Source organism: Heptranchias perlo, chromosome 33 (assembly GCF_035084215.1).
Source record: "Heptranchias perlo isolate sHepPer1 chromosome 33, sHepPer1.hap1, whole genome shotgun sequence".
Taxonomy (NCBI): Eukaryota; Metazoa; Chordata; class Chondrichthyes; order Hexanchiformes; family Hexanchidae; genus Heptranchias; species Heptranchias perlo.
In genome coordinates, this window is record NC_090357.1 from 25,346,650 (window position 1) to 25,358,651 (window position 12,002).

A 12,002-nucleotide genomic window follows, 5' to 3' on the forward strand; every position below is an offset into this window, starting at 1 on the left:
TGCAGTGTATGAGCAATTTGAGACGTGACCTGTGGTAAGTGTAGCAGGCTTGGGAGGAACAGGAGGCTGTGGCCGAGAGGGGTAATTATACCAGGCCTTGCTTAGTGCTGAGCCTTACTAGTTGCAAGCATGGGTCGGAGTTGGGGGCTGTACATCACACCCCCATTTTTCTGAGCAACAGTTGTGCTAGGTGTTAGCCACAGCTCAGTAGCACTCTGGTATCTGAGTTTGTGAAGGTTGTAGGTTCAAGCTCCACTCCAGAGACTTGAACACATTAACTAGGCCGACACTCCAGTGCAGTATTGAGGGAGTGCTGCACTGTCGGAGGTGTCGTCTTTCAGATGGGACATTAAACCAAGGCCTCGTCTGCCCTCAGGTGGACATGAAAGATCCCATAGCAGTATTTGAAGTTGAGCAGGTGAGTTCTCTGTGGTGTCCTAGCCAATATTTATCCCTCAACCATCATTATAACAGATTATCTGGTCATCAACTCATTGCTGTTTGTGGGACCTTGCTGTGGACAAATTGGCTGCTGCATTTTCTACATTACAACAGTGACTACACTTCAAAAGTACTTCATTGGCTGTAAAGCGCTTTGGGATGACATGAGGTTGTGAAAGGCTCTATATAAAGGCAAGTTCTTTCTTTATTGCAGTGTGGGCAGGGGAGCCTTGTAAAATGAGCCCAGTGGTGTCCACTTCACTGCGAGGACTGTTGATACTCTGCTTTTTAAAACAAAATATTAATCTCTTAAGAGTCTTCAAGACACAATACATTTTACGTCAAGCAGAATATATTGAGAAATGTGGGTGTTTGTATATCTGGCTTTGTGCTGTGGCTGTAATATGGACTTTGACATTCAGGGCTTGTTTACATAGAGTGACTGACGTCACTGCTTCAGGCGGGTTCAGCTCTGAGCCTCACATGCACTTTGTGAAACTCTGTCACAGCACAGTTTCTAAAGATGCCTCAAGAGCTTAGATATATGTGGCTGAGTGGGTGAATGTTCTGCCCTGTATGATGGGGGGTCAGTCATCCTGCCGACACTCACTGTCTGGGCTCAAATAAACATGGCATTTGAGTGATCTCCTGGAGCTGTGTGACACCTGTGGAACTGAACCCCAGCAACGAGTCAGTGCCTTTAGACAATGGTGGGGGGAGTCAATGGGAAAATACAGAATAAAGATCCCTCTACACTGTCCCATCAAACACTCTCAGGGCAGGTACAGCATGGGTTAGATACAGAGTAAAGCTCCCTCTACACTGTCCCATCAAACACTCCCAGGGCAGGTACAGCACGGGTTAGATACAGAGTAAAGCTCCCTCTACACTGTCCCATCAAACACTCCCAGGGCAGGTACAGCACGGGTTAGATACAGAGTAAAGCTGCCTCTACACTGTCCCATCAAACACTCCCAGGGCAGGTACAGCACGGGTTAGATACAGAGTAAAGCTCCCTCTACACTGTCCCATCAAACACTCCTAGGGCAGGTACAGCACGGGTTAGATACAGAGTAAAGCTCCCTCTACACTGTCCCATCAAACACTCCTAGGGCAGGTACAGCACGGGCTACAACACATGGCTGCCGATGTTGGGCGAAGTGAGTCAGGGGTGGTATAAGGGGCCCGAATTGGAGGAGCACAGAGATCTCGGAGGGCTGTAGGGCTGGACGAGGTTACAGGTATATGGAGGGGCGAGGCCAGGGAGGGATTTGGAAACAAGGATGAGATGGTGAGGATTCAGGGAGTATGGTGGGATGTAACACGAATGGGAAGATCTGATGAGGAGACCTCCATCCTTAAGCAAAATACCCGGCAAATCAGACATTGTCATTGTGCATTGCCAGCCATGTTAACTTGCACAGGTGACTGTCAATCCCATAAGTTAATCGTATGTGTGAGGAATGAAGACTAACTGAATAGTTGGCAGACCTTGGCCCAATGATATTGTTTGCACCTCTATTGTGGGGCCTGGTATTCAGTGCCCATTGCAGCTCTCTCTCAGTCTAAGTGCTTACACAATGAGTCATAAGTTATTTTAGTGAAATATAAACTGTTATCACACATGTGGGCTGTCATAACTGTGAAAATGTTTTCCATATTTAGTCACAGTAGGTCAATCCATTCATGAAAATATTATTTTTTGCGTTCCATTCACCCCTCCCACCCAGTCCCGTCCATGATGGATGACAGGGGCCTGTCAGAGAGGAGAGGGAGGTGACACCCCCCTGTCACGTCACTGTATGATTGATCACTTCTACTGCTGAAATATTTTCATTGAGTTGAAAAGGCCCAATGGTTTAATGGACTCTCCAGTGTGGTGCTGACCCCCTGTGGGCCTGGAAGATCCCAGATTTGATCCCTCACATATCAGAATTGTCTGATGTCAGCCAGAGCCACAATTGGAACGTGACAATTGGCCTCAGTTCCTCTGGGCTAGGGACGGGGGCAAAATCCGCCTGGTTTCCCACACTTGATTGATATTGACTGACCGCACCTGGAGTATTGTGTGCGGTTTTGGTCTCCTTACCTATGAAAGGATATACTTGCCATAGAGGGAGTGCAGCGAAGGTTCACCAGACTGATTCCTGGGATGGCAGGTCTGCCGTATGAGGAGAGATTGGGTCAACTTGGCCTGTATTCACTTGAGTATAGAAGGATGAGAGGGGATCTCATTGAAAAATATTAAATTCTGACAGGGCTAGACAGACTGGATGCAGGGAGATTGTTTCCCCTGGCTGGGGGGGTCCAGAACGAGGGGTCACAGTCTCAGGATACGGGGTAGGACATTTAGGACAGAGATGAGGAGAAATTTCTTCACTCAGAGGATGGTGAACCTGTGGAATTCTCTACCACAGAAGGCTGTGGAGGCCAAGTCTCTGAATATAGTTAAGAAGGAGCTAGAGAGATTTCTAGACACAAAAGGCATCAAGGGGTATGGGGAGAGAGCGGGAATATGGTATTGAGATAGAGGATCAGCCATGATCATATTGAATGGCGGAGCAGGCTCGAAGGGCCGAATGCCTACTTCTGCTCCTATTTTCTATGTTTCTACATTTCAATGGCGGTTCAGGTGTTTGGACACTGCAGGAGAAGAGGATTGGACTCAGCTTTAAGTTCCCCATGGTTGAATAACCTGCTACTATTCAGTGCCTGGGATCACACCTGAACGTTGGTCCCTCGGGAAAGGTATTGGAGGGAGGACCATGCACTGGGAACAAGACCCTAGTGTCCTCGGGAGAGTAGATCATTGGACAAATGAACAGAAACTGAAAATTAAGCCCAAGACCTGAATGGTGGTAGTTGAACAAGAAGGGTCATCATCTCTGATATATTACAGCCACCTGCTGTTTAAAGCTCCCTCTACGCTGTCTCATCAAACACTCCCGGGGCAGGTACAGGGTTAGATACAGAGTAAAGCTCTCTCTACACTGTCCCATCAAACACTCCCAGGGCAGGTACAGGGTTAGATACAGAGTAAAGCTCCCTCTACACTGTCCCGTCAAACACTCCCGGGGCAGCTACAGCACGGGTTCGATACAGAGTAAAGCTCTCTCCATATTGTCCCATCAAACACTCCCGGGGCAGGTACAGGGTTAGATACAGAGTAAAGCTCTCTCTACATCTTCCCATCAATGTACATTACCATAATCTCAGGGACCTTTACAGTCTCTCTCAGTTGGAGAGCCACTTTACTACCAACTGCATGGGGTAGAAAGTAAAAGCTGTAAGTGGTGGCCTCTGAGATAAAAACAGAGAGCGCTGGAAATTGACATCAGCATCTGTGAGAAACGAGAAGCCAACGATTCAGTTAGTGACCCTTCAACGGAACAGTTCTGAGCAAGGACCCACAGCCGAAATCCCAACCTACTTTCTTTCTCCTTTCAGATGCTGACGAATTTGTGAATTTCCAGCGTTTGTGGATTTTAACACTGATCAGCACCAGTTCTGTGGTCTGGGCCCAAGCCTGCTGGAAGCTGGGTTGTGACAGCCCCACAGTCAGACAGACGGAGGGCCTGTTCATCTCATTACTTCTGGGCTGGATTCAAACCCAGGTCCCAGAGGTGAAAGAACAGCGTGGGAAGATGTCCTCTGTACTCCGTGTAGAAATGTCACATGCCGAAGGTTTACCATTTGGTGCACAGAGGAAACGTTTCCTCACTCTTATCAACCAGCTGCACGACACAGCTCCCCAAACATGGTTCTTAATGCTCTTTTTCTTAAGTTCTTCACGTCCCATGTGTTTTGCACCATAATTGTGAGATCTAGCTGACCAGGCTGGGAGGCTGCACGGTTCTGGTGTCATTTGCTCCCCGTCCACCTCAGGTTCGTGGGTGACTCAGTCCGGGTGCCGTTCATACCGAGGACCCCTGAGGTGCGAAGGACTGATGAAGGAGTGCAGGCACTTCGACCGTTAGGTGCTTCACACTGAAGCAGACGCACCTGTAGACAGATGCAGTCATTACCCCCGGGACTTAGAAATGAGGCAACATTCCTACACGTCGAGATGAGAGCAGGCGATGGAAGATTTTGACCCTGCTCCCTGAGCTTGCAGTCCTCATTGCCTAATATGGAGTCCCACACAGACTGTAAAACACAAACATCTCGCCTGTCAGGTGAGCCTGGCAATGTTGGCACAACCTCAAGCCAGAAATACTTCGGAGAAACAGCAGCTCATAAATCTAATTGTTACTCTTGCTGCACACTCTGTGGCCCCGGGAGATTGTTAACCCCTTCATGGTGTTTACAGATGTTTCCTGCCTCCAGGTGGGCGTAACTGGGGACCCCAGTGCCGCCAGGTTGCTGCGAGACGAACCTCACGGGCATTCCCCCCTGCCCTTTACATGGGCTTTAGCCCAGGAGAAGCTGCTGCTTGTGATCACATTGGAGGAGCCCCTCTCCATCACACTACCTGACTGACCCACAGTGGAATAAAGAAAAGAAAGAAACAAAGACTTGCATTTATATAGCGCCTTTCACAACCTCAGGATGCCCCAAAGTGCTTCATAGGCAATGAAGTACTTTTTGAAGTGTAGTCACTGTTGTAATGTAGGAAAAGCGTTCAGCCGATTTGCGCACAGTAAGATCCCACGAACGGCAACATGATAATGACCAGATCATCTCTTTTTTTTAAAGTGATGTTGGTTGAGGGATAAATATTGTCCAGGAAACCTGCTCTTCTTTGAAATAATACCATGGGATCTGTTATGTTTACCTGAGAGGGCAGATGGAACTTTAGTTTAATGTCTCATCTGAAAGACGGCATCTCTGACAGTGCAGCATTCCCTCAGTACTGCACTGGATTATCAGCCTAGACTTTTTTGTGCCTCAAAGTCTCCAGGAGTGGGATTTCGAACCCACAACTTTCTGACTCAGATGCGAGAGTACTAATACCGAGCCACAGCTGACAGCCAGTTTGCATTGCCCCAGGATAACATTTCAATGCTGCTCACTTTACCTTTTCCTTCAGTCCAACGTTAAACACTGGAGCGAATACTAGAGTTCTCCTGGCCGACCTCCCATCCTCCACCCTCCATCAACTCCAACTTGTCCCAGACTCCGCTGCCTCTCCTCCTTTAAAAGCCTCCTCCAAATCCATCTTTCCAACAAAGCTTTGGTTTGCCCCCACTAATCTCTGTGTGTCTGGTTCTGGGCCTGTTTCCTTTAGTCTATCTGCGTTCAAACATCCCTTACATTAAAGGCACGCCATTAATGTGAGTTCTTGTTTAGACATCACCCCTAAGAGCTGCTCTTCAACAGAACAAGTCCGCGTTTAGTTTTCCCACGTACTGACAGTTCTGGTATAAAGTTTCTGGCACTGATTTGGATCAGGAAAGGAAGTGACTGTAAGAAATGGGTTTAGACACAAAAAGTGCTTTTTAAACTGCAGCTGTTTTTTTTTAAACTGGTGCAGTTTTAATTCAGGTTGTCAGGCAAGTGGCATCTGTGAGCGGGTTACACTGCGACTCCGGTATCCGAAATCAACTGGGACTGCAACAGGGCGATGGTGGTGTAACTGTTATGTTACTGAATGAGTAATCCCAAGAATGTAAGTTCATAATCCCACCATGGCAGTTTGAGAATTTGAATTCCGATTTCAAAAACAATCTGTAAATAAAAAGCTGGTACCAGTAAAAGTGACCATGAAGCTGTCAGATTGTCATAAAAACCCAACTGGTTCACTAATGTCCTTTAGGGAAGGAATCCTGCTGTCTGGCCTATATGTGACTCCAGTCCCACACCAACTCTTAACTGCTGTCTGAAGTGGGCCCATCAAAACCACTATAACAAATACAGATTGCAGTGGTTCAAGAAGAAGGCCCACCACTGCCTTCTCAGGGCAACTGGGGATGGGCAATAAATGCCAGCCTTGCCAGTGATGCCCACATCCCAAGAGTGAATAATGTTTTTTTAATAGTGCACAGATATCAGTATCCTGGAATCTGGATTCAAATGGCACCAGTATAAACGCAGCTTAATTCACATCGATCAAGTGAGTCCCGGGTAATGTTTTTCCCCTCCTAGCCCAGGAACACTGATGCCAATTGCGGCACTCAACCACAGCCCTGGCTGAAATCAGCAGAGCCCAGGGATGGAACCTGGGCTTTAACAGCTCCGTCCCTCTGCCTTTTCTTACTGAGCTACCATCAATGAGTAACAGCTTACAGCCTGCTCGGATTGGTTGATCCTGGGCGAGCAATGTTTTCGAGAGCTGATCGAGGAGACGGTTCAAACAGCCCGATTCAAAGACAAAGACGGTCTCTCCCACCCCGCCCAATGCATCGAGTTTTATACCATACAGCTTGTCACAGTGTGGGTTTGAGCAGATGTTGGCTTAGCCTGGTTCCCGATACAGACAGACAAGTGCCAACTGCTGCACCCAATGTCCGATTACAGCACAGACAACGACAACAACTTGCATTTATATAGAATCTTCAGCATAGTAAAACATCCCAAGGCCCTTCACAGGAGCTTAATCAAACAAAGTGTGACACTGAGCCACATAAGGAGATATTAGGACAAGCGACCAAAAGCTTGGTCAAAGAGGTAGGTTTTAAGGAGCATCTTAAAGGAGGAGAGGGAGGCGGAGAGGAGGAGAGGTTTAGGGAGGGAATTCCGGAGCTTAGGGCCTGGACGGCTGAAGGCACGGCCGCCAATGGTGGGGCGATGAAAATCGGGGATGCGCAAGAGGCCAGAATTGGAGGAACGCAGAGATCTTGGAGAGTTTTAGGGCTGGAGGGGGTTACAGAGATAGGGAGGGGAGAGGCCATGGCGGGGATTTGACGACATGAATGAGAATTTTAAATTCGAGGCATTGCCGGAACGGGAGCCAATGTCGGTCAGCGAGCACAGGGGCGACGGTGTGAACGGGACTTGGTGCGACACTGCAAATGACTTCATAGCAAGGAGGATGGCACAGTAACTCGGACAGCCCAAGGATGTGCTCAGGAATTGCTGGGCTCGTTTAAGCCCCATTCCTTCCCATTTTTGTTTTTCTTCCCCCAGTTTCTCCATTCCTCACACAGTGATTCACCCTGGGGCACAATTGCCTGTGCACTATTGCCTGTGCACTATTGCCTGTGCACTATTGCCTGTGCACTATTGCCTGTGCACTATTGCCTGGCCCAGCGGGAGCTCAACCAAGCGGCCATTCTTTAAGTGTAAGACTAGATGTTGCATGCCAGCAGGCTATTGTGTCATGGAAGGTAGATGAGCCCGATTCTGTCTTTAACACACAGGCGATTTCCTACAGGAGGACGGACAACACCTGGGAACCTGGGCTGACTTTTCTCCTCACTAGCCCAGGGACACTGAGGCCAATTTTAATACCCCCGCTGCCCCCTGGATTGAGATCAACCAACTGATCGCAGACAAGGGAGGGAGCCCTGCTCCGGCTGACTCAGGACCACACTGGGGAGTGCCTTCACTCACCGAGCCATCAGTGCTGCTTAGAACGCCAGTCTGCGGGCTGGGGCTATCTTGCTCTTTTCCATCTGGACTTTACAGGGAATTTCCATTAGGATCAGTGACGGGTCGGAGACCGAGTAAGATTAACCTCCAACAGGAAGAAAAAGATTATCAGCTGGTAAACAGAGAGCTGCCTCACCTCCTACATATAGGTTCTTTGTTGATTAGATTTTGTGTCGACAATTGCTTGGCTAACCTTTGTTCTGGAATGTTCCAACCTCTGGTGCGCACAGAAGCCAGAATATCTAAAATCGCCCCGATTAACACAAGTGGTCATTTGTCGATCAATTAATCAGTGAATCAATCCGTATCACGGTGTGTCTTGGAAACGCAATCATTCTGATTCTGATCAGATGACTCATAGACTGAGTCCCCATAAACCTGGCAGCAAACCGCTCCAACTACCTCAATCAATCACTCTCAGCACGGTTAACTCACCGCTCCCCCACTCCCCTCGGCTTAACACCGCTAACTAGCAAACAAACTGACACCAAAATCCTATGAGTTGGAGGAGGTTGATGAGCAGTTGACACAATTGCCCCTTGAGAAGGGCGTAGTGGACTACAGGGTAACTGGGACCCCCCCCTTTAACCCCAGCTTTGATACATTGCACCAATGGCAGCACAGAGTCAGTCTCAGGTCTAAGGATCTATGAATAAAGGGTTGACAATCTTTCTTTACACACTCACACACACACTCACTCACACACACACACACACACACACACACTCACACACACACTCACACACTCACACACACTCATACACACACACACTCACACACTCATACACACATACACACACAAACACACTCACACACACCCCACTCACACATACACACATAAACACACACACACTCTCACACACACTCACACAAACACACTCACACACACAAATACACTCACCCGCACACACATTCATACACACACACCCCACACACACACACTCACTCATACACACACACCCCACACACATACACATACACACACAAACGCACACACACACTCACACATACACACACTCACACACACAAACACACTCACCCACACACACACTCATACACACACACCCCACACACAAACACACTCACACACATACACACACACTCACACACACATACATACACACACACACCGAGTTAAAGATCTCAGAATGCTACTACACCTCTCTCACTCATCTCCTCCCTTTCCCCCCTCAAATAAGCAGGCACTCAAACCAGTAATATTAAAAAAACAACTGTTTATCTCAAGAAGGATTTGAGATTCATTACTGTATAACAGTCGCCTCAGTGGGAGTCGGATTGAATCACATTTGCGACTGTCATACAGTAATCAATGTATCATGCCATGAACAACACTAGCAGCCTGCTCTGTTCGCCACACCAGCCTGCATGGGAAGGGGAAGAGAACGGCAATCTCTGCTTGTTGAAGCCCAGGTGTCTGTTACAAGGCCCTACAAAAACCAGTGAAGGAACAGCATCAGCTCAGACAGCCCATTAAAGGGTAGTTTTGGTTAGCAGTCACGTAGCTCTGACCCTTCTTGGCTACTTACCTCAGCCCCAGCCGGCTCCGTGCTTTCTCCGGTCTGACAGCCTTTCCCAAATGCTGGAGAGTTTTGAAGATTTCCTTTAAAGTTATAAGCTCCTCTACAATGGGCTCTCTGCCCAGACTCCCCACTATCACAGCCAAGAGAGAGAGAGAGAGAAAAAACTCTCTTCAGTCAAGTAAATAACAGAATGGTGCAGGAACTGTGGGAATGTTTGAGGAGATTGGTCATTTCTCTGTCAGTCTTTGCTAGCATCAGTTAGTGTTTTCACCGGTCTAGCAGACAGAAAGCAAATCTATTTACCAGGCTTCAAAATTGACAACACATGCCTGCTCTTCCCTTATGAACTAGTAAATAGTTCTTTCATGCTGGGCCCGCTACCATGGCAACAAACATGCAGGAAATATCCCAGATAACTAGAATAGTGGGAAAAACATATGTTTCGGATAAAGTTTGGCAGTGGATCATTTATCTTTCTTTTCTTGGAAGTTCAATTTTCAGATAGGCACCTTCTTTACATCACAGCAGGGGTCAGGGGTCGTCAGGCCTGACTCTAGGCCCGGACAGACGAATGTCTTTTTACTCTGAGCGAGTGGAGATTTAATTAAAAGTTAACCTGGGACACTGGCCAGATGCCGATGGATGAAGTTCACCTTCGTGATGACAAGCTCCTCTCTGCGATCAGACTTCTGATCATTTTGCTTGCGGCGGAGGGGAGCAATAATTCCTCATGGACTCCGATTGAGGAGCGAGTGACGGCAGATTATTTTATTACCAGTGAAATCAGTGGGGACAAATGAGGAGCAAATACTGTATTTTTATTCTAACCCAACCCCCAGCAACAGCCGCCATTGTTAATCTGTTCATTATTGTCTCTTCAAGAGATTTTTGTTCTTTTCTTCCTTTCTGTCGATGCTGACTCACACTGGAGTTCAGTCCTGCGGGTGCTGGCAGCTCTCTCCGTCACCTTGATTAAGTGTCCATTCTTAATGCGTGATCCCAAACACTGAGTGTTGACCGGCTGTTTGACCAATGGCTGAATCTGATCCTGTCCTCATCTAATACTTACACGCATACACTTTCCAGCACCGATCACCAGATAGGGGTCAGGAGCAAAGTTAACTGAATTAACATCAGTAGAGATACAGTCAGTAACACAGGGCACTGGCTGGGAGGGGCTACTGTATTACTGACTGTATCTCTACTCATGTTAATCCAGCTCCCTCACACCGTCACTCAGTAACCCCTCCCCCCAGCGCCCTGTGTTACTGACTGTATCTCTACTGATGTTAATCCCTCTCCCTCACACTGTCACTCAGTAACCCCTCTCCCCCCAGCGCCCTGTGTTACTGACTGTATCTCTATTGATGTTAATCCAGCTCCCTCACACTGTCACTCAGTAACTCCTCTCCAGCGCCCTGTGTTACTGACTGTATCTCTACTCATGTTAATCCAGCTCCTCACACCGTCACTCAGTAACCCCTCCCTCCAGCGCCCTGTGTTACTGACTGTATCTCCCACTGATGTTAATCCAGCTCCCTCACACTGTCACTCAGTAACCCCTCCCTCCAGCGCCCTGTGTTACTGACTGTATCTCTACTGATGTTAATCCCTCTCCCTCACACAGTCACTCAGTAACCTCTCCCCCCAGCGCCCTGTGTTACTGACTGTATCTCCACTGATGTTAATCCAGCTCCCTCACACAGTCACTCAGTAACCTCTCCCCCCACCCCCAGAGGCCTGTGCTACTGAATCGTATCTGTAAAGCTTCCCAATATATCAGCTGGTAAATGGTTTGTGTGCTATGGTACTGAGGCAGACAGAGCAGGAAGGTTCCAGGTTTGATTTCCCTGTACTGAATTAACTGATCTCAGTACAAGTCCTGAATTATATACAAACCCTGCCTGGTGCACACTGTGTGTTTACACGGTGTCTCAGGTCATCTTTTCAAACTGTTCTGTGTTTGAAACTGTTTCAATTATTGTGGGAGATTTGGCAGGAAACAGAGTTATAAACAAAATGGCATCGAACAGGTGTTACTGTTCAAATGAAAATGGCAGAAACAGCGAGAGAGGAAAAGAAAAACCAGACACAGGAATTCTGTAATGAAGACAGAGAATGCTGGAAATACGCAGCAGGTCCATCAGCTTCTGAAAGAGAAAGAGAGAGAGGCAGACAGACATTTATAAAATCGTCCCTGAACGACACCAACACGGGGCTTTAGAGACTTAAATGTTGAGGACAGTTTGCATAAACTTGGTTTGGTATTCCATTGAGTTTAGACGATTGAGGGGTGATCTGATCGAGGTGTTTAAAATATTAAAAGTAATCGATAGGGTAGATACGGAGAAACTATTTCCTCTGGTGGGGGAATCAAGAACGAGGGGACATAATCTTAAAATTAGAGCTAGGCCGTTCAGGAGGGAAATCAGAAAACACTTTTACACACAAAGGGTAGTGGAAATCTGTAATTCTCTCCCTCAAAAGGCA

The 12,002-nt window shown here is 47.6% G+C and overlaps 1 protein-coding gene across 1 annotated transcript in view; it reads right to left on the minus strand.

Annotated features, from left to right (window-relative positions):
* cdon (cell adhesion associated, oncogene regulated) overlaps positions 1-9,631 on the minus strand; it is a 182,523-nt gene extending 172,892 nt beyond the window's left edge. The window contains exon 1 of the mRNA XM_067971079.1: positions 9,519-9,631. The gene's annotated coding sequence lies outside the window, so the exon portion shown is untranslated. The remainder of the gene's footprint in view (positions 1-9,518) is intronic.
* Positions 9,632-12,002: the final 2,371 nt, after the last annotated feature.